This window comes from Crinia signifera, chromosome 8 (genome assembly GCF_055691185.1).
Source record: "Crinia signifera chromosome 8, ASM5569118v1, whole genome shotgun sequence".
NCBI classification, from domain to species: domain Eukaryota; kingdom Metazoa; phylum Chordata; class Amphibia; order Anura; family Myobatrachidae; genus Crinia; species Crinia signifera.
This window is the reverse complement of record NC_139224.1, coordinates 53,812,317-53,832,305: the sequence shown is the minus strand read 5'-3', so window position 1 is coordinate 53,832,305 and position 19,989 is coordinate 53,812,317. Positions and strand designations below refer to the sequence as shown.

The 19,989-nt window shown below is 44.8% G+C and overlaps 1 protein-coding gene across 3 annotated transcripts in view; it reads left to right on the top strand.

The window, feature by feature from the left end:
• Positions 1-19,989, top strand: part of LOC146026058 (inter-alpha-trypsin inhibitor heavy chain H3-like) — a 117,458-nt gene that overhangs the window by 50,275 nt on the left and 47,194 nt on the right. The window lies entirely within an intron of this gene.

The following is a 19,989-nucleotide window of genomic DNA, read 5'->3' as shown; positions in this document are numbered from 1 at the left end:
ACATTTCACCATAGCTTGACAATGTGGTTATTATGGAGTAATTTAACTATGGAATGGCATACTGGGATGTGTAGTTTTTCACCAGCTACATGTGCACAGTTTGCTCATTCTTGTTTCAGTAGCATCATATGGAACATGTTACAACAACTCTTTCAAAAACACACTTTCTCTTGTCCCATCACATACTTCACATGAGCAGAACTGTGCCCATAACCTTACATCACACCAATGGTGCATGTTTCATATATCAATGTGGGTTATTAGACATGGTTGTGTTCACATGTGACATTGAAGTGTAGCACTATCTACAAACACACCTTTCTATTAGTCTCAAAACATACATGTAACATATGTACACACATATGACATTATCAGGGGGACAAAGACCAGGGCAATTTTTCAGCAGTCTCCAGCAGGAACTGAGGCCCTTATTCTAGTTCACTCTTTCTGCCCAAATATTTCTTAGATGGACAAAACCATGTGCACTGCAGGTGAGGCAGGTGTAAAACCCCACCCAAATCTGATTATCTCTGCACAAGTAACACCTGCCTCACCTGCAGTGCACATGGTTTGGTCCATCTAAGAAATATTTGGCCAGAAAGAGTGAACTAGAATAAGGGCCTCAGTTCCTGCTGGAGACTGCTGAAAAATTGCCCTGACAAACACACTAACCTTTTCTTCACCGCGTCCCAAGTTCTGACCACTGGTGACACCTGGTTCACTTCCTCTGTGATCTTCTCCCAAAGGTTTCTCCTTGCACTGGCACCCGGCTTCCTGGTTGCCAACTCAATCCATTTGCGTGCCCTGGGCACTAGAATTCGCATTTCGGCCTCTACAAATGCAGGGTTTCTCTTTCTGGTGGTGGTATCCTGCTCAGTCCTCACCCTCGATGTTGCAGCACGTTTTCTGGTGGCCCCAGTTCTCTCACCATGCACCTGCTGGGTCACACCTGTTTGGAGAGATGCAACCTCTTGTTCTGGCTGGTTGCTTGGCCCTTGTGGAGCTGGTGGAGGTTCACCAGGGCCTGTTACTGAGGGGCCCGCTTGATCTTGCAGGCTACTCCTCTCTTGGGCCCTCCTTCTCCGCTCCTGTTCCCTCTTCTGTAATGCTTCAAGCAGGGATTCTGCTTGTGCTCTCTGCAGAGCGTCCTCTGCTGCTGAATCGTCAGAGTCAGACATGTTTGCAGCAATTGTGGCCTGCATCTGACTGAATATTTATATGTTAATTTCCCGCCATGAACAAGGGGGCGTATATTTTTCCACGCAATATAGATGCAAATTTACGCCGATATTTCCCGCCGATAATTCCCGCTTAAATTACGCAGGTCTCAACGCACCTGATCAAACACCTGTATATGCACATACACAGGTTGTGGAGCATTGTGCTACATTGTGAAATGTGGGCACCTGTCATTCCAATGACGAGTGTTGTCAGCTGGTATCTGTTGGAGTTCGTGTATGCTTTGTGAGTCACATTTCAAAACATCACGATATAATGCTTTCCTTACATATGTAATGTGTATGAAATTGTCATACAGCAACATGTTGCATTGTGGCCCTTTAGGCAGCGTAGCTATAAGTAGAGGGTTGCATGTATTATTTTCCGCCTACTGTATATACAGTACTCCTCTCCATGCATATCGGTGTATCGTGCCCCCTTTAAGCAGCGTAGTTATAAGTAGACGGTTGCGTGTATTAATTTCCGCATACTATATATACAGTACTTTTCTCTTCATGGCAATCGGTGTATTGAGCCCCCTTTAAGCAGCGTAGTTATGAGTAGACGGGGGTGCGTGTATTATTTTCCGCACACTGTATATATACAGTTCCTCTCTATACATTGAATGCATGCTGTTGGTTGTGGTGTGTATATCGGAACGGTCCGCGTAAGTTTCTATTCGCATCCAGTTTGTTAATGTAAGAGGGATTAATAAAGTTAATACCAAACAAACAATTTTTTCAACCAATCAGCAAGCACCAAAAGTGATATATGTACCTGCAATTAATAACTGCGCCATTGCCACCATGACAGCAAACAGAGCTAGGCCATTCTCGACCCCTGAGCTGTTGGCCCTGGTCCACGTCATGGACCGTCACCTGGGGCCCAGGGGCCCATATGTTTCGAATGCGGACAAGCGGCGGGCGTATAATGCTGCCCGCCGCCTGATATTTTCCACGACCGGCGTCCGCAGAAGCCTGGGGCAGGTTGAGCGGCGCTGGTCAGACCTGCGCTGGCGGCAGCCCGTTCTACTGTGCAGCCTTCGCCGCCATATTGCCCGATGTAAGTTTTGATTACTAGTATGTCTGCGTTTTTTAGCAATGTTGTGTGTACTTTTTAAAAATAGGTTGCTGAGTATGGGGGTGTATATGGGTGTATATGGGGTGTATATGGGGGTGTATATGGGTGTATATGGGGGGTATATGGGGGTGTATATGGGGTGTATATGGGTGTATATGGGGGTATATGGGGGTGTATATGGGGTGTATATGGGTGTATATGGGTGTATATGGGGTGTATATGGGGGTGTATATGGGTGTATATGGGGTGTATATGGGGTGTATATGGGTGTATATGGGGGGTATAGGGGGGTGTATATGGGGTGTATATGGGGGGTATAGGGGGGTGTATATGGGTGTATATGGGTGTATATGGGGGGTATAGGGGGGGTTTAAGTAGTTGCTCAGTTTTTTGGTGTAGGATATCAAATAGTTAGCATGATAAATGTCTGAAATATCACAGCAATGACCATTTGGAAGGTTATGAGCATGACTAATGTGAATTTTTCTTTCCCCCTTTTTTATGAATCCCAATCTTCGATTTCTATGCCATCAACATGAACATTGCAGCACGGGCAAGAGCCACCAGAGAAGCCCGGGAGCAGGCACGCCGGGACCAGGCAGCCCCGGAGCAGCCAGAGGAGGAGGAAGAGGAAGAGGAAGAGGAGGAGGAGGAAGAGGAGGAGGAGGAGGAAGAGGAGGAGGAGGAAGAGGAAGAGGAGGAGAAGAAAGAGGAGGAGGAGGAAGAGGAAGAGGAGGAGGAGGAAGAGGAAGAGGAGGAGAAGAAAGAGGAGGAGGAGGAAGAAGAGGAGGAGGAAGAAGAAGAAGAGACACAGGGTGCTGTTTGGACCCACACAATTTCCCCATCCCCTTCCCCCTCCACAACCCCCACCCCCACCACCTCCCCAACCCCCACCCCCCCCCCCTCCCCACCCCATTTCCAACCCCCCTATACCTCTCCACCACCCACCCCCAAACCTCTCCACTCCCCAGTAACAGCCACTACCGTGGTCCAGACTCCGGGACCATCATTCTCGTTGCTCCAGACCCCCCCAACCACCGCACAGCCAACCAGCGGTGACCAGGATGGCTCAAGTAGCCGTAAGTAAATAATTTGTCTAATGTTTACCTACACATTTCTACACATCAACAATCACAACAACCACATATGTGTATCCAACATCAACATTAGTTGCAACATATCACTGCAGGGCGACCATGAGGTGTGTCCTGTCCTTCTCCAGGAACAAGGGTCCCCTTGGTGGTTTTTTTGAGTGTGGCCATGCCTCACCCCTTGAATAATTGACATAACAGTACATCCAATGAGATATCCGACATTAGTGGTGTGGTAGTTATGTGGCTCCAGGTGTTGGGTAACTCCAGTTCCCAGCATGATGTGCAACACAGGGCCGGATTATAATGGAGGCACAAGGGGTCAGTGCCCCTGGGCCCCCCTCTAGCTAGGGGCCCCCTGTGGTTGTCATGTATTTTTGACCAAAAAAATGTGTAAGTTGTTTTTTTTCTTTTTTAGCTAAATGTTTTGTGCATGGGTGGGGTAGTGCTGCAGCTTCACCTATCTGCCAATGTGACAATGATTTATGGTGCTGAGCATCGGGAGGCAAGGCACACTGATTGCACAAGTGTGCAGTGCATTTCTGGGAGTTGACTAAGTCCCATGACACTTTGCACCAGAGGACAGAGGCTGAGAAGTTTGAGCTGAGCTCTGATTGGTGGAGCTCATTACATGCTTCTCAGGTCCATGGAGAACAGCAGCAGCAGCTTAGTCATAGGAGGGTTTTTAATCAGAGGCAGCACTAGGAGACCTCAAGAGTAAGGGGCAGAGGGACAAACACAGGCTTTTCATGTGGTGTGTGTATATATATATATATGGTGTCTATTATTATTCCGAGTGCCGCCAACCCCCTGTCTATATATATATATATCCCCTGCAGGTAACCATTGACCAAGTTTATTCTGCCTTTACTCTATGTTTTGACAGTATAATATTCGCCCATGCAGTGTGCGGCCAGTAATGACAAGTGCAAGGGGGCCCCCCGCTCTAAAGTACCCCGGGCCCCCCAAAGGCTTAATCTGCCACTGGTGCAACTTAAATGTAGAGATTGTTTTGGTAATAGTGTGTGAGGCCATGCGGATGCATGCTTTACAAACATAGCTGTAGGCCTATAATTTGTACAGCAATGTCCTAAATTTAAAATAGTAAGGAGTGCTTAAGCCACAACAATGTCATAACCCTTAAATAGCACAGGCTAATTGTGAGGTTAGAGGAGAGTCCCCCAAAACCAAAGTACCAATTGGGATACAGCATACATTCATTGATGAAGGAGTAATTGAATTAATGTTATTTACTATGTACAGTATGTGTGTGTTAACATATTTTTTTTTAGTACTGTGTTTACAGCAGACCCATCTTCAATGTAGTTTCTAAATGTATGTGGCCTTCACACATAACTCTGAACTTTTTATTATGTACAAATACAACAAACATTTGTGTATGTTATATATTAATTTTTTGTTTTATCCCTTCATTACAGACACTGAACAGCAGCAGGAGGAGGTGACAGCAATAATGAGGGAAATAATGCTGACCCTTGTCTACCTCCAGCTCCTTTTGGGGCTTCTGGAGGCCCGCCTTTAATTTTTTATTTATCCCCCCCCCTTTTTTTTTTGGTATAAAATAAAAGTTTGATTACAGTTCGAAATTGCCTGTGTTTTTACTAATAAATATGTTAGAGGGCGTGTAAGGGTAGGTACATACAGATGTGTACTGTAAGTTATACTTGTAATTTGAGGTGAGGGGTAATGATTGATGTGTGAATGTGTGTGTTTTTGAGTAAAATAACACATAGTGAAAATGCATGAATGTTTAATGTTGTTCGATTAAAACATCACACATAACATCAGGGTAGGTATACATGTTACACATTTTGGACAAAGTAATTACGTACATAATTTAGTACATATACAGAAACACCAACATAACTTGATTTAAAAGTAACAGCAATATGGGGACACATAGATAGTGATTAAAATGCCACATTAGAACATAACAAATATACATGTAATGAGGGTTCAAATGTAGTTTTATTAGGTCTTTATTAAGGTAGACAATTGAGTTAATAGAAAACAATAAGTGAATAACAAATAGATTAATTAATCAATTGTCAGATTAGTAGTTGAGAGGCAAGATTTGCAGGTCCATATATGTGAAGGGTATGCCAGCGTGCACGGACGTACGCTCACTCTCACGAGCGTTGACATAAGCTGAGTTTTCCATTGAAAACAATAGGGACCCGTCCGTGCAAACTGGCGTACGCTCAGATCTCCGCAAGAAGTCGGTGGGGAGACGGAGGAAAGACGGCCGTACACGGCGCCGTACGCTCAGTTGTACGCCTGTTGTCAGAGTGCAAGGGCTGGGCCGTCCGCGTACGTTGCCGTACGCTCATTTGTACGCCACTCCCCTTCTACGGTATTTCTGCCCGTACGTAAGCGGCTGATTTGTGGGTGGACTTAACCCCAACGGCCGCGTACGGCTAGCGAACGTACGCACGTTTGGCCGCTCCGATCAGAATAATGCCCAATATTGGCCAATATCAATTACACTCTAGATATATAAAACAATCTATACATCATACATTTCCTAAAACAGCCGTTATAAATCTCTCCACGTAGAGCAAACACTGCTACTGCTTTAAAGAGTTGTTTTTGTTAGTAGGGGGCAGATTTATTAAGCTCGGTGAAGTGATACATGGCCAGATTCTCTAAGCTTCAAAAGTGATAAAATTGAGAGTGATGCAAACCCCAAATCTTCACTACGACCCCTTTTGGATCTTCTCAGTAGAGCAGGAAAATTGTCTGGGTTTCAAATCAACTGGGAAAAATCCGAAATCTTATATTTGAAATGGGCCTCGCGGCTTCCCATGAAATGGGCTAAGGGATGTCTAACCTACTTGGGCATAACCCTCCCTAAAAATATTCAAAACCTATATGCCTCTAATATTAGTAAGACTATTAGAAACCTCACTAGTGATCTTAATAGAATGAATCATCTCCAACTATCCTACTTGGGAAGAGCTAACCTCCTGCGCATGATTTACTTCCCAAAACTCTTATATCAGCTCCAGGTCCTGCCCCTTCTACTCACTAACTCAGATGTTCTTACAATTACAAAACTGTTTCGGACCTTCATTTGGGGGGGTGGAAGAGCTAGAATTGGAATGATCAAACTGATGCAACCTAGATGGAATGGTGGCATAAATTTCCCTGACATCAAAATATATAATCAAGCAGCGGTATTTAGATATCTTAAGGACTGGCTGCTCACAAATAATACATATGCAAACACCAATTTAGAACAAAGCTTCCTACCACGTATCTCCCTGACAAATTTCCTACATTTGGAGGACAAAGACATCCCACAGGAGGTACATTTAAATCCCTTATTAATGTCAGTGCGGAAACTATGGTTGACTTTGAGACATACTTACCATCTGAACCCAAATCACTCCATACACTTGACGTTTTTACGAAACCCACAATTCCAGGATGGAAATGCCTCGCCTATATTTACAAACTGGAGAAACGCAGGCTTGTCCAGAGTGGGTCAGTTGATAGATCCTCAAACCCACAAACCACTCACATTCCGGGATGCCTCTAAAGATTACCCTATAATAACCACTCTGAATCTAAACTTCATACAAGCACAGTCATATGCTGACAAACTATCTAAACTCATCCCGGAGAGTGACTGGAATAATGACCTTGACAATGTTCTCCTGGCCCCCTTCTTGTCCAAGAAAGCGATCTCTACCTACTATAAATTTCTCCACAAACTGATAGATTACACCTCACAACGCACTGGCCTAAATCAATGGACAGAACATTTCCCTGCACTTACCGTTGACACATTGCTGAAAACTTTACAGACATCAATCTCGATATTTCCGATGGCCAAATTCTCGGAGATGTACTTAAACATCTTTCATAGATCATATATTTCCCCTTCACGGGGATACCAGATGCAGATCCTAGACTCTCCAAAATGTGTTAGATGTGCGGATCCCAATGCGGACCTATTTCACTGTTTCTGGGCATGCCCAATAATTAAAAAATTCTGGACAGAGGTCCGTGACTATGCCACTGAACACCTGGTAAACTATACTCCGCTTACCCCAGAATGGGCCATCTTCGGTATCCTACCCGAGGAAACTAGAGCGCCTAGATCCATTAAAAAGCTACTACTTGCTATTTCCTCGGCGGCCCGCAAAGCCATCCTCCAGATGTGGATCCAAACCTCATTTCCAACCCTGGCGATGTTTAAGGACAAATTATTTTTCATATTCCATATGGACTGGTTGGAGGCTTCCCTCCAAAAAGAGTCTCGAACAAAAAAGTTTTTTGCAACATGGAATAGCTACATGGAAACGCTGCCCATGTCCACTAAACAAACACTTTACCAGTGTTTTAAAAATACTCGTTGGTATGAGGAGCAATTGTTGGTAAATGATCCCCCGCTGGCACTAGAATAAGATGATATCCTTTCTCTCCCTTCTCTTATCATATGGGAAAAAAAATTGGATAATTACTGAAACGTCAATGAACCTATGTATTTAATATGCCTAGATTGTACTAAACGAAATGTGATGCATGTACTCAAGTGAATGTTCAAATGCACAGCAATATTGTATGTTTTGAAATGATGCCTTGATATAATAAACAGTTGTTTAAAAAAAAAAAATTGAGAGTGATAAACAGCCAGCCAATCAGCTCCTGTCTGACATTTTTCAAACACAGTCTGTGGCATGGCAGGTAGGAGCTGATTGGCTGGCTGTTTATCACTCTCCATTTTATCACTTTTGAAGCTTAAGGTGGCCATACATCAGAAAGATATTGTACCCAATCATACAATCTCAACTGATTGTAAGATGGATTGTATGCAGATTGTGTGCACATCTTATGTACATAATCATACAATCAATCAGCAGATGGATTGTATGACTGATTGTAAGATGGATTGTATGCAGATTGTGTACACAATCATGCAGTAGATGGATTGTATGATTGATTGTATGATCGATTGTGTGTAGATTGTGTGTCCAAAAACCACCAAGGACTGCCGGGGATTTCAAGGGAAATTGTACACAATCATGAGCACAATCGATCTTAAGATCGATCTTTCTGATGTATGGCCAGCTTTAGAGTATCTGGCCCACAGTGTCTAGTTTTTATCACCGGCCACTCAGCTCCTAACTGTGAAGTTATAGGCTTGGTTTGAAAAATTGGGATTTTTGTGAGCGTAAGAGGACCCAAGAAGAGCCCCTCAAGTTCACAGATCCTGGCGCTGTTTTAGATAAGCAAAAGGGCTTAACCAAAAAAGATGATATAATCAAAACCGTATATAAGGATGGCTGCTGCAAGGTGTAAGTGAGAGTGCTAAATCTCACTAAGGGTTAATAGGACAAGAAATTGATTACACCTGCGCTGCTGAGCCTATGAGCTTTTTGCTGAACAAAAGGACAACCGGAGACACTCAATAGTAATGTAACAAATTTTATATAAAAAGAATATAAATAAAGATATATAAATTCATACAGATATATTTAAAAACAGATACAATAAAGCATGCTCAATAGAGAAATGTATAGCAGAAAACACTCTCCACTTGGATCATAAAATAAATGCCTGATAGCAGAATTATAGCCAGTCTTGTTAATTTAGCAGAGTTCAGCTGTTAAATAGCAAGGGGAGAAGGGGGGAAGGTTGCGGGGGACACAAGCCAGTAACGATGGAAGCAGGCAGATAGAATATGCACAGATGACAATAGCGCAGTACCCTTTTTAGCGCGTGTAACGCAGATGGATGGTATTCGGGGAACGCACTAATGTCCAGGACCATATGCTCACCCTCCTTAGAATGGATAGCTGGAGGGGCCGGGGAGCACGATGTTGTAGGTTGCTCGACCCGGTGTCCGTGATGTTACTGTGTCTGCAGCTCTGACGGGGAACCCGATGGTGGCAGGGGCTCTACCCGGAGCGATGGCTTGGTGACGTCCGCCGGAGGGGAGAGACGGAGGCTCCAATCTGCTGCCGGCTGAGATGGAGAGCCGTGGGCAGTAGTGGTTGATGGGAAATGTAGTCGGCTGGCTTGTAGTTTGAGCTCAAGTGAGCAGCGTGAGTCGGCTCCAAGATAGCGTGTGGCTGTGATCACAAACAGTGGGAGGTTTCTGCTGTAAAGCGGAAGTAGGCGTCAACGCGTTTCGTACCCTTGGAAATGGGAACTTTCTCAAGACTTTTGTCTTGAGAAAGTTCCCATTTCCAAGGGTACGAAACGCGTTGACGCCTACTTCCGCTTTACAGCAGAAACCTCCCACTGTTTGTGATCACAGCCACACGCTATCTTGGAGCCGACTCACGCTGCTCACTTGAGCTCAAACTACAAGCCAGCCGACTACATTTCCCATCAACCACTACTGCCCACGGCTCTCCATCTCAGCCGGCAGCAGATTGGAGCCTCCGTCTCTCCCCTCCGGCGGACGTCACCAAGCCATCGCTCCGGGTAGAGCCCCTGCCACCATCGGGTTCCCCGTCAGAGCTGCAGACACAGTAACATCACGGACACCGGGTCGAGCAACCTACAACATCGTGCTCCCCGGCCCCTCCAGCTATCCATTCTAAGGAGGGTGAGCATATGGTCCTGGACATTAGTGCGTTCCCCGAATACCATCCATCTGCGTTACACGCGCTAAAAAGGGTACTGCGCTATTGTCATCTGTGCATATTCTATCTGCCTGCTTCCATCGTTACTGGCTTGTGTCCCCCGCAACCTTCCCCCCTTCTCCCCTTGCTATTTAACAGCTGAACTCTGCTAAATTAACAAGACTGGCTATAATTCTGCTATCAGGCATTTATTTTATGATCCAAGTGGAGAGTGTTTTCTGCTATACATTTCTCTATTGAGCATGCTTTATTGTATCTGTTTTTAAATATATCTGTATGAATTTATATATCTTTATTTATATTCTTTTTATATAAAATTTGTTACATTACTATTGAGTGTCTCCGGTTGTCCTTTTGTTCAGCAAAAAGCTCATAGGCTCAGCAGCGCAGGTGTAATCAATTTCTTGGTTTGAAAAATGACAGGTAGGAACTGATTGGCACGTGATAAAAACATGACACTTTATCACTTCACCGAGCTTAATAAATCTACCCCTAGGTGTGCTGTCCTGATTAGTGCGTCTGTCCATCAGAGCATTATGTCAGTTATTATAACCAGTTGGAATATATGCAGTCACAGGCAAAGCATTATTAAGTTGTGTGCACATTACCAGTATTGAATTTAATCAGATATCCAAGACAGTAGTTGAGCTGTCCTGTCCTCCAGGACTAATAAAAACAACCCATTGTAGTAGCAGCAGCAGTGTTTGCTCTCCACAGAAAGATTTATAACAGCAGTTTTAGGAAATGTATGATATTGATATTGGCCAATATTGTGTGTTTAATGTGATTTTATGTATATTTTGAGCTAAGTAAAGTAGTTTAATATTCCAACCAGCCCTGTTTCATTTGTTGCATATTTTGGTTTTGGATTTAATGGGGCAGGTATCTCAGGGTTGCCTACCCTCCCGGAATGGCCGCGAGTCTCCCAAAAATCGGGTCCCCCTCCCGGGCCCCCGGAAGGGTGGGCAACCCTCCCGGATTCAGGGGGGACCCCCGCTGCGCCCCGATCGCGGCATTTAAATGCCGCAATCCGCCGGTCTCAGAGGAGGGGGCGGAGCTAAAATGGCAAAATTGTGTCATTTTAGCGCCGCCCCTCCACGGAGATTCGTGAAGCCACATAGGAAAGGAATTTCTAAACACTTCTAGAGTGGACTGTACAAAGTCAATTTGTATTACCTGCAGAGGATCCTGCTGGAGGAGGGATGTGGAGATGGCTCTGTGGGAACAGCCTTTCCAGTATCTTTCCCCAGACAAGTAAGGCATGACCTTGTCGTCTTACCTGCCTGTAGAGTGACCTCCGGGGCACACCAGTAAGTTTTGACCAATTTCCACATACCTTCCCTGCCAAGGCAAGTCAGGCCATAGGCTATCTCTGCCATGACAGTTTGGCATGTTCTCTGAGTCACTGGTTTTCCTTGTCCATCTTTCTATACCTGTCCACATCCCTTCGGCTTCCCGACTGCTTTCTCCTGCAGGGGACACAAATCTTGCACTTTTATTTGAACACACAGACATTTACAGGGAAACAAAAACATTATTCGCAGAACGCGTGGCTCACCCGGCTGCCTCGCCAGCATGGCCATTACCAAGTGTCACTGAATCCTTATCGAAGGTGTGGGCTTTACACTAGATAACAGCCACTCTGTCCGGCAGCCATGCGGCTGTCAGGAATCTTTGGACTTACAACACTTGCGCCACTGGAGTGCCAGCTACTGTCATAAAATCTCTGAGGTGCCATGGGGCCCTGGATCTTTTGCATTGCCCCAACGAACGTACTTAGATTCGGCATAAATATTGACTGCTTTTCCCTCAGCCAGCTCACACACCTTGGTCAGTGCCACTAATTAGGCTACTGTTGCTGAGTGAGATGGACCAAGGGGTCCAGTCTCTACTATACCTTCTCCATCTATCACGGTATAGCATGTGCACAATTTTTCCATCTCCGTGTCTCTGTGGCAGCTAGGGAAGCCAATCCCAGAGCATTTTTTCAATCCCGGGATTCGGGATTGAAAAATGCCCAATCCCGGGATCCCCGGGATCGGCTTCCCTAATTAAAAAACCCGCCCCGCATATTTACTTACATGTGCGGTGCTGTGCAGCCGGGCGGGTGGTCGGTGAAGCTGGGAGGGTGGGCGGTCCATTGCTGATGCCGGGAGACGGGCGGGAGGCGGCCACTTCACTTCAGGAGCCGGGCAGGGAGGTGTGCGGGCGGCCGGGCAGGCATCCGGGCGATGACAGAACGGGGCTGCGCAGCTGCTTGGCCTGCGCAGCGTGACCTCTGGGTTAACGGCGAATTTTCTGTCACAAAACACAATTCGCCATATTCAATGGAGGCAATTCGCCACAAATGAACAGCGAATGTCTGCCGATTCGCCGTAAATGATTCTCCACAATTCGCCTGTGATTTTCAATGGGGTTTTTAGTGGAATTCGCCAACAGTGTATTCAATGCTCAAATGGAGAACTGCTTTCTCCATTGATTTTCGCCATGATTCTCCGTTTAGCATTCGGCAGCTTTTTTAGGTGAACTGTAATGTGATCTTTTAAATGAAAGCGTTTTTTTATTTTTTTTTTTGTGTTCAAAAATCAGAATATTTTTCCTATGAAAGGGCATGCTATTTTTATTCATATACGTGCAGCACATGAATATATTTTTAATATATATTTTTTTTTGTAAACAATATTTTTTTTTATTTTTTTTACACATTCGCCAGCAGGGGGCCGGGAGCCGGAGCCGCTCATTAATATTCATATATTCACTGCACTGATCGGGACCAGTGAGTGCAGCGGCTCCGATCCCAGCACCCTGCCAGCACCCTGCGAGCCCTTCTTCACCCCCACAAAGTGACTGGACACCCCCACAGGTGGGACACATGTGTGTTGCTGCGCTGATTGTGGTGGTGGGGGGGAGGGGATGCGGGGGACATGAGCTGACAGGCAAGAGGAGGGGACATGAGCTGACAGGCAGCGGAGGGGAAAGGGGTGAAGATACTGCTCATCAGTACACCCCGCCCGCTCTGTTCCCCGACCCCACAGACCTGCCTCAGCTGACGTAGAGACAGATCCAGCAGCAGTAGCAGACCTCCGTCTCAGGCAGCCCCAGCGCGGTGATAGCAGATGTCAGCGCTGGGACTGCTGGAGCCGGAGGTCTGCCACTGCTGCTTGAGCCGTCCCCATCCTCATGCTGTGCGGGGGCTCCTGGCAGTATCAGCGCGCTCCCCTGCCGGGACTCTGCTCAATCCCCTGCAGTGGCAGTGTAGCCGCAGCAGCAGGGGAGAGAGCCCTGCACTATTCGCCCCAGAGAGTGATTATCGCCGTCAGGGGCAGAGAGCCCCTGACGCGTTGAATAGGGAGGACGGGAGGCTGCTGGGCGAATCTCTCTGAAGGGAGAATTGTGGCGAAAGTGCAGCGAATCCTACACAGGATTCGCTGCCAGCCGCCAGCCCGGCCATTGAATACTGGCCATAGAATTCATCAATGAAAGTTCCCATTTAGTGAACTTGGCTGATGAGTCTTTTTCTCATGTTTAGGCAGAATTTTAGGAGTGTCCAGACTATATGAGGAGCATAACTAGTTAAATCACACCCCAACAACACATCCTCAGTCTTGTTTACCGGTAGTGCTATGGCAACTACACTGTGTAGACAAGTAGGAAGTACTCGAGCAACTGGGTTTAATTGTACACTGCAGCATGACATTGGTCAGGCTGGCATCACCAGGTTTCTTAAGTCACTATATCTCTGTCGCATACCCAGCAGATGGGGTTGTAGTCAGGCTTGCTTCTGATTCTTAGAGGCACAAGAAACGCCAGTCATAGTGTCAGGTTCCTTTTTGTTACTATTCGCATTTGTCTGTGGGACATGGGTTTTGTGATTGCACCTATTCATATGTAAATGCCTTTTACAACCTTTTACATTCTCTGTTGAATGGGAATGCTTTGTGCACTTCTTGGACTGCTTTACACAAGATGGTGGCTGTGGTTGCCCTGGGTAATGTAGGAAGCAATGTTTAAGATTACTGGGACATTGTTTAAAGTTACTGAAAATAGTGTGACTACCATTTTGTCCACTTGTGTTGGTTTATGGAGTACTGGACATTCATAATAGATATTTTTCTGCTGGATGTGCGACAGTGTTTTGAACTACTTATATTCTATCATTTGTGGGGTTTTGATTAATACAGTGTCCCCCCTTCTCCTCCCCCCCCCCCCGGTCAGGCATAACTGAAACCTGTCCTGCGATACCTTATGTCCTGCCTCATGGGAATACACCAGAAGTTGTCTAGTGCCATCTGCTGATGTTATGGATGTGTCAGGACATAACAATAAATCATTGACCATTGTGTCGGTATCAAGCCATTTGTGGGCTGTAAGGACAACATGCAACCCTGCAAGGCCCGGGAAGAGGCTTTGTGGCTATAAAGTATCTGGAACAGAAGAGGAGGGGGATAAAGGAAAGATCAAAGGGAGAAGAAATTAATGACCGCAATATGTGTATTTATTGCAACAGAAATTATTATTTTGTTTGGATGACAACAGGATTTGGCACTATGGGGGGGGGGGGGGGATTTGGCTCTCAACTATTTGGTTCTCACCCTTTTTAAATCCTGTTCTGATCTGTAAGCCCTCACTCCTTTCTCTTACCCAGTGGGGGTGGGACTATGGGCCATGTCTAGGGGTATTTAACTAAGAAGTTCTCTGTTATGAAACTTGTTATATCAATGGGTATATTTCCAGCTTGACCTCAGGTTTCAAATGGTGATGCCGTATTTTGGGGCGCTATGCTGTCTGTTTTTAAATGGATTTCTATTGGAGCTATTGTTGCCATTAATCCTGTGTCCTGCCCATCTTTAGTTCAAAGGGAACTCAGTATTCATGCTGTAGTTTTTAGCTACCTTAGATGGGTTAGAATCTATAACAGTATAGAGCAGCATTAATCATTGAGGTATATCTAACAATTTTGCATCTTTTTCGTGCATATTTGTTAATGCAGTTCTCTACTTAGAAGGTAAATTGCAGCCGCTGCAATCAGTAAGACAGAATATTTGGTATGCAAGTGCCCGATCATAATCTCTATTGGTTTCTCCAATGGGTAATGCTGCACTTTTTCCTGTTACCCCAATTGTAACTACCATTTGCTTGGCACCTTTAACCTAGATTAAAGGAAATGTTGTTAGCAGGGTTAAGCAAAAAAAACTTTAGTTTTCAAACCGTTACACAGTTTTCAAACTGTTACACTTACCCATATCTGAGGCTCCTTCTTCAGATATTGGGCCTTATTTTGGTTCATTCTTTCTGACAAAATCCTTCTTAGATGGGCAAAAACATGTGCACTGCAGGGGGGCAGGTGTTACTTGTGCAGAGAGAATTAGATTTAGGTGGGGTTTTACTTCAAAGTGAGATCTATATTGCAGTGTAAAAATAAAGCAGTCAGTATTTACCCTGCACAGAAACAAAATAACTCACCCAAATCTAATTCTCTCTGCACATGTTACATCTGCCCCCCTGCAGTGCACATGGTTTTGTCCATCTAAGAAGGATTTTGTCAGAAAGAATGAACCAAAATAAGGCCCATTGTGTCATGTTACTTGGTTGTGGGATAAAAGTATGCTCTACTCCCTGTTTGCATATATGTGTCACGCTTAGGGCGGCTTGGCTAACAGATGGGGCTATGGCTATGTGTTGAGACCTGTCTGTCTCCTTCCGGTGTGTCTCCCCGTCACTTACAGTATGTGTGTGTTATTCTTTCTATAGTTCCCTATCCTGCAATTTCTGGCTAGGTGTCCCTCTTTACCACAGTTGAAGCACACCGTTTGTTTCCATCCTACATCTTCTGGCCTTGTGTGTTGTGTGTTTTTGGTTGGGGCATTACTGAAAGCGTGACTGCTAACTGCCATCAATTTAAGCACATCGTTTGTTTGCATCTCTCTCTTAATTCTTTTGTCTTGATCAATAGCAGATTTTCTCAGGGTGTCTATTGGCATATTTCTCCAGTTGGGGAAAACAGTTTCTATGCTGGTCCTCAAATTTTCATTAAGACCTTTTATCAGCACAGAGACAATCATTCCCCTAAAGTGTGTGTTATCCTTGGGGTCAGGGACACCAGTGTGTTTTGACACTGCCTGTAAGGCACGGTTGAAATATTCACTGGTGGATTCACCATCTTTTTGTTTGATGGTGAACATTTGGATATTTTCAACCGTCGCAGGGAAATATACACCCAACTGTAAATTTATTAGGCGTATATTTTCCTGGTTGCCCTGTTCAGTCAAAATCTTATCACCCTCCACACCACTATCACAAATACATTTCGGGATATCTATGTGTGAAGGGAGGCAAGCTCTCAACATGCTCCGCCAATCCTTATTGGTGGGCTCATCTGAATTTCCCAGATCCTTTACAAATTTCTGACAAATTGCCAGATCTTTTCTGGGATCAGGGAAATTTGAGATGATTGAACGACGTTCCAATCGTGTCCAAGTGTAAGGCATGTTGTTAACCCTTACAGGCCTCACCCCATCTGTTTCCCTTTCCACAAGGAGTTTCCACTGCGTGCAAAGGGTAGATTTGTATCCCCTCAGCACCATTGGACACTGCTCCAGGAATAACTGTCTCTGTGCTGTGTTGTGTGTGCTTACCTGTGTTTCCGAGTGTGTTTCTGGCATCAGCCATCTCCTCGGCTAGGATGGCAGCAGCAGCTTTGGCTGTCTCAGCCTTTCTCTCATTTCCGCTAGTTTCGCAAAAGATGGCTGGTGCCAGGAACTCTTCCTCTCCATCTGTATCTTCTTTATAGGTGGTAAAAATAGTGTACCGGTTATTCATCTTCATATTTTTGTTTGTTTCCCTTTGGACAGCAATTGTTCCCTCTGGTACATATGGGGAGACAGAAACATTTGCATTCCTGTAGCTGATTACATTTGCATCTGATAAATAACCATGTTCCCTTTTAATTCTACTTTCCTTCTGCCACAAGTTTAGACATTCATTTTGTTCAACTCTCTCCTTGAGTGACAAGAGCAGATATATCTTATCTCTAACTGCTGATAAGACTTCTGGATCGAAACTACCAACACTGGGAAATTCTAACAGGCTGCCCTTGGTCATCTTCTTCCATTTATCTTGGTAAACAACTGCTCGTTCACCGTGCTTCATGCACATTAAGAATGCCGCCGATCCTTTAGGCCGGCGTAACTCTTCCCTATGTAGCACAGCTTCTCTGTGTGACCCGTTATTTCCCATTGTTATAGGAATCAATAGTTCACAGCTAGCAGAGGCCGGTTGGTCGTTTGTCTATGAGTCGCTCCCAAAACACTACTTCTCCGTAGCGTATTCCGCAATTAAGCGTGAAGCCCAATCTATGAGGTTGCTGTACTCAATCACCACTCGCTTACGGTTAGCGACGCATCGCTAACATGACTTGCAGGGTGCGGCCGAATTTTGCAGAACACAAAAAAACTTGTTTTTCCTGTATCCTTCATAACTGGTATTTTAAAATAAGGAGCTAATCAGATCACTGGGTTCTGATTTTGCTCTTGTACCCTTTCGGTATATCCAAATAGGCGGATCTATGAAAGGGGCAGTTCTAATGGGCACATCGTCACATACCCACAGTATGTCCTATTTCAACACACACTTTCTATCTCTGATTTCTATAGCGCTATGGGTCACACCGTCATGCGCTCGTTCACCCAATGATTTTCACACTGGGTGCTATTTTCACCTGGGCCTTACACTTAAAACTTAAAATATTTCTGTACAGAAAACTTTCCCTGGTTGGTAGTTTCTCACCAGATACTTATGCGAGTAATGGCTATAGGAATCTATTAAAATAATGCTTGAATTGCTTACTTTTGGAAAAAAAAATCGAAAATACTATGCTTTCTTGTATTAATTACCGCTTTATCACTAGTATGTTAATATACTGTTAAATAGAGCTTGTGATTAATACCAGCCACCTCTGGGCTCCTATGTGTGCTGCGTGTGCAGTGCCCGCGAACAGCCACGTATGCACGTGTCTTTGTTCGGTCCTGTTCACAGGCCACCGATGGATCGGCCACACACGTGTTCTATAGTGTATTTGTAAGGTCGCGATCGGGTTCTGCTAAACGCAGCAATTTTGCATAAATGCGAAATAAATCCCGAAATAAGTCCGAAAGTTACGTACAAAGATGCAAAATAAATCCCGCACTAAATCCGTAAATTTCGTACAAAGATGCGAAAATTTCCTAACGTAAGCACGTGTGTGCGTACCTTACGTAAATCAGTGCAGATGCTTCACGTTACTGTAAAGGCCCAGAACTTGTCGCCACGTGGCGGAGTCCCTGGCCCTGCAGTAACGAACAACAAAAGATTATAGTTTTGCACAGAAGGAATCCTCTATGTACTATAATACACACAGGCCTTTGCCTTCACATATGCGAAACCTTATTGCACGCGCACATGTACTGTAACTATAAACAAGCAATTCAAAACACTATAGCCTGTTAAACTACTTGTGGCAGGCAGAAATACAGCTTACTTAATACAAACACCTTATTTGCTTTAAACACGACACGTAATTTCTCTTTGGACTTCACTTACTATACCTCGGGTTCATACGCTAGCACCTTTCAAACCCTGTACCGCCGCCGACTTGGTCTTTCCAGCAATGGTTAAATGATCACTTTTCCACCCTTTTGCTGGTATAGGCTCAAGTACTGCACTTGGTACAGTGTTTTAAAGGATGTAACGCTCGGACGAGCCCTCAATTATCAATACCGATATAAATATAACCAGATGGACAATAAGTGAAGTGCGCAGTTTACGTACTCTGTCCGTAACCTGCTTACCCTTTAAGCCTAGCTACGTGTGAACAAAGTGTAGCGCAGCGTAGCGAACCTTTCTCGTGTATTGTACACGCTAGACCGATACTTGTAATTGAGTATCCTTTCGCAGTACTTATTACCCAAACTGCGAATACTTTAAGGACAATGGGCCTTATTCTAGTTCACTCTTAGAGGCAAATTCCTTCTTAGCTGGACAAAACCATGTGCACTGCAGGTGGGGCAGATGTAACACGTGCAGAGAGAATTAGATTTGGGTAGGATTTTTCTTTTAAGTGAGATCTATATTGCAGTGTAAAAATAAAGCAGCCAGTATTTACCCTGCACAGAAACAAAATAACTTACCCAAAGCTAAATCCTTATGCACATGTTACATCTGCCCCCTGCAGTGCACATGGTTTTGTCCAGCTAAGAAGGAATTTGCCTCTAAGAGTGAACTAGAATAAGGTTCAATGTCCGTATTACACCCTGGTCGCTATATGCGAATAAGAGTCAAGGCAAGAGGTTAACTCAAAGTAAGGAGATAGAGTCTCCAAATAATGTATTTAGTCCCTAGCGGACAGCAGGGGGGTACAGAAAGAAGAACACGGCTTAACACAAGATAACAGTTGAATTAACAATACTAAATATGCTTACACTACTAGGGGGAAAAGAAACAGATACAGAATATAATTAGCCACACTACATACAGGAATACAAATGTTACCGTCATATCAAATAGCACAGCGCAGTCCGGTCGAGCTCGCTAGGTTCAAATAGAACTTAGCCCGGTCAGGATGGAGGAGGGGAAAAAAAAGCAGTGGAGAAGTGACCGAGCCAGCCAGGGATAGCTACTTTTATAGAGTCCACATGAAGAGAGGTCAAAGGTAGTTTTCATTGGTCCAAGAGTTCAAATGTCAGGTCCTCGTGGCTTGGGGCAAAGGGGATGCACTTTAAGTGGATTGGTGCAGAGGGAATGTGCTCCTGTGTCCTTTGTTAGCTGGCATCGTCATAGGGGTCGTAAATCAACCACAAGAACTGGTTACAACCTGATCCTTTGTCTTCCTCAGTTCACATGGCAAAGTACTTAGATTATGGATTTTGTCCGTAATTATCAGACTTTAGGACTTGCGAACATTTAGCTGCAACCGGAGTGCTGCGCACGAGACACGGAACATAAAG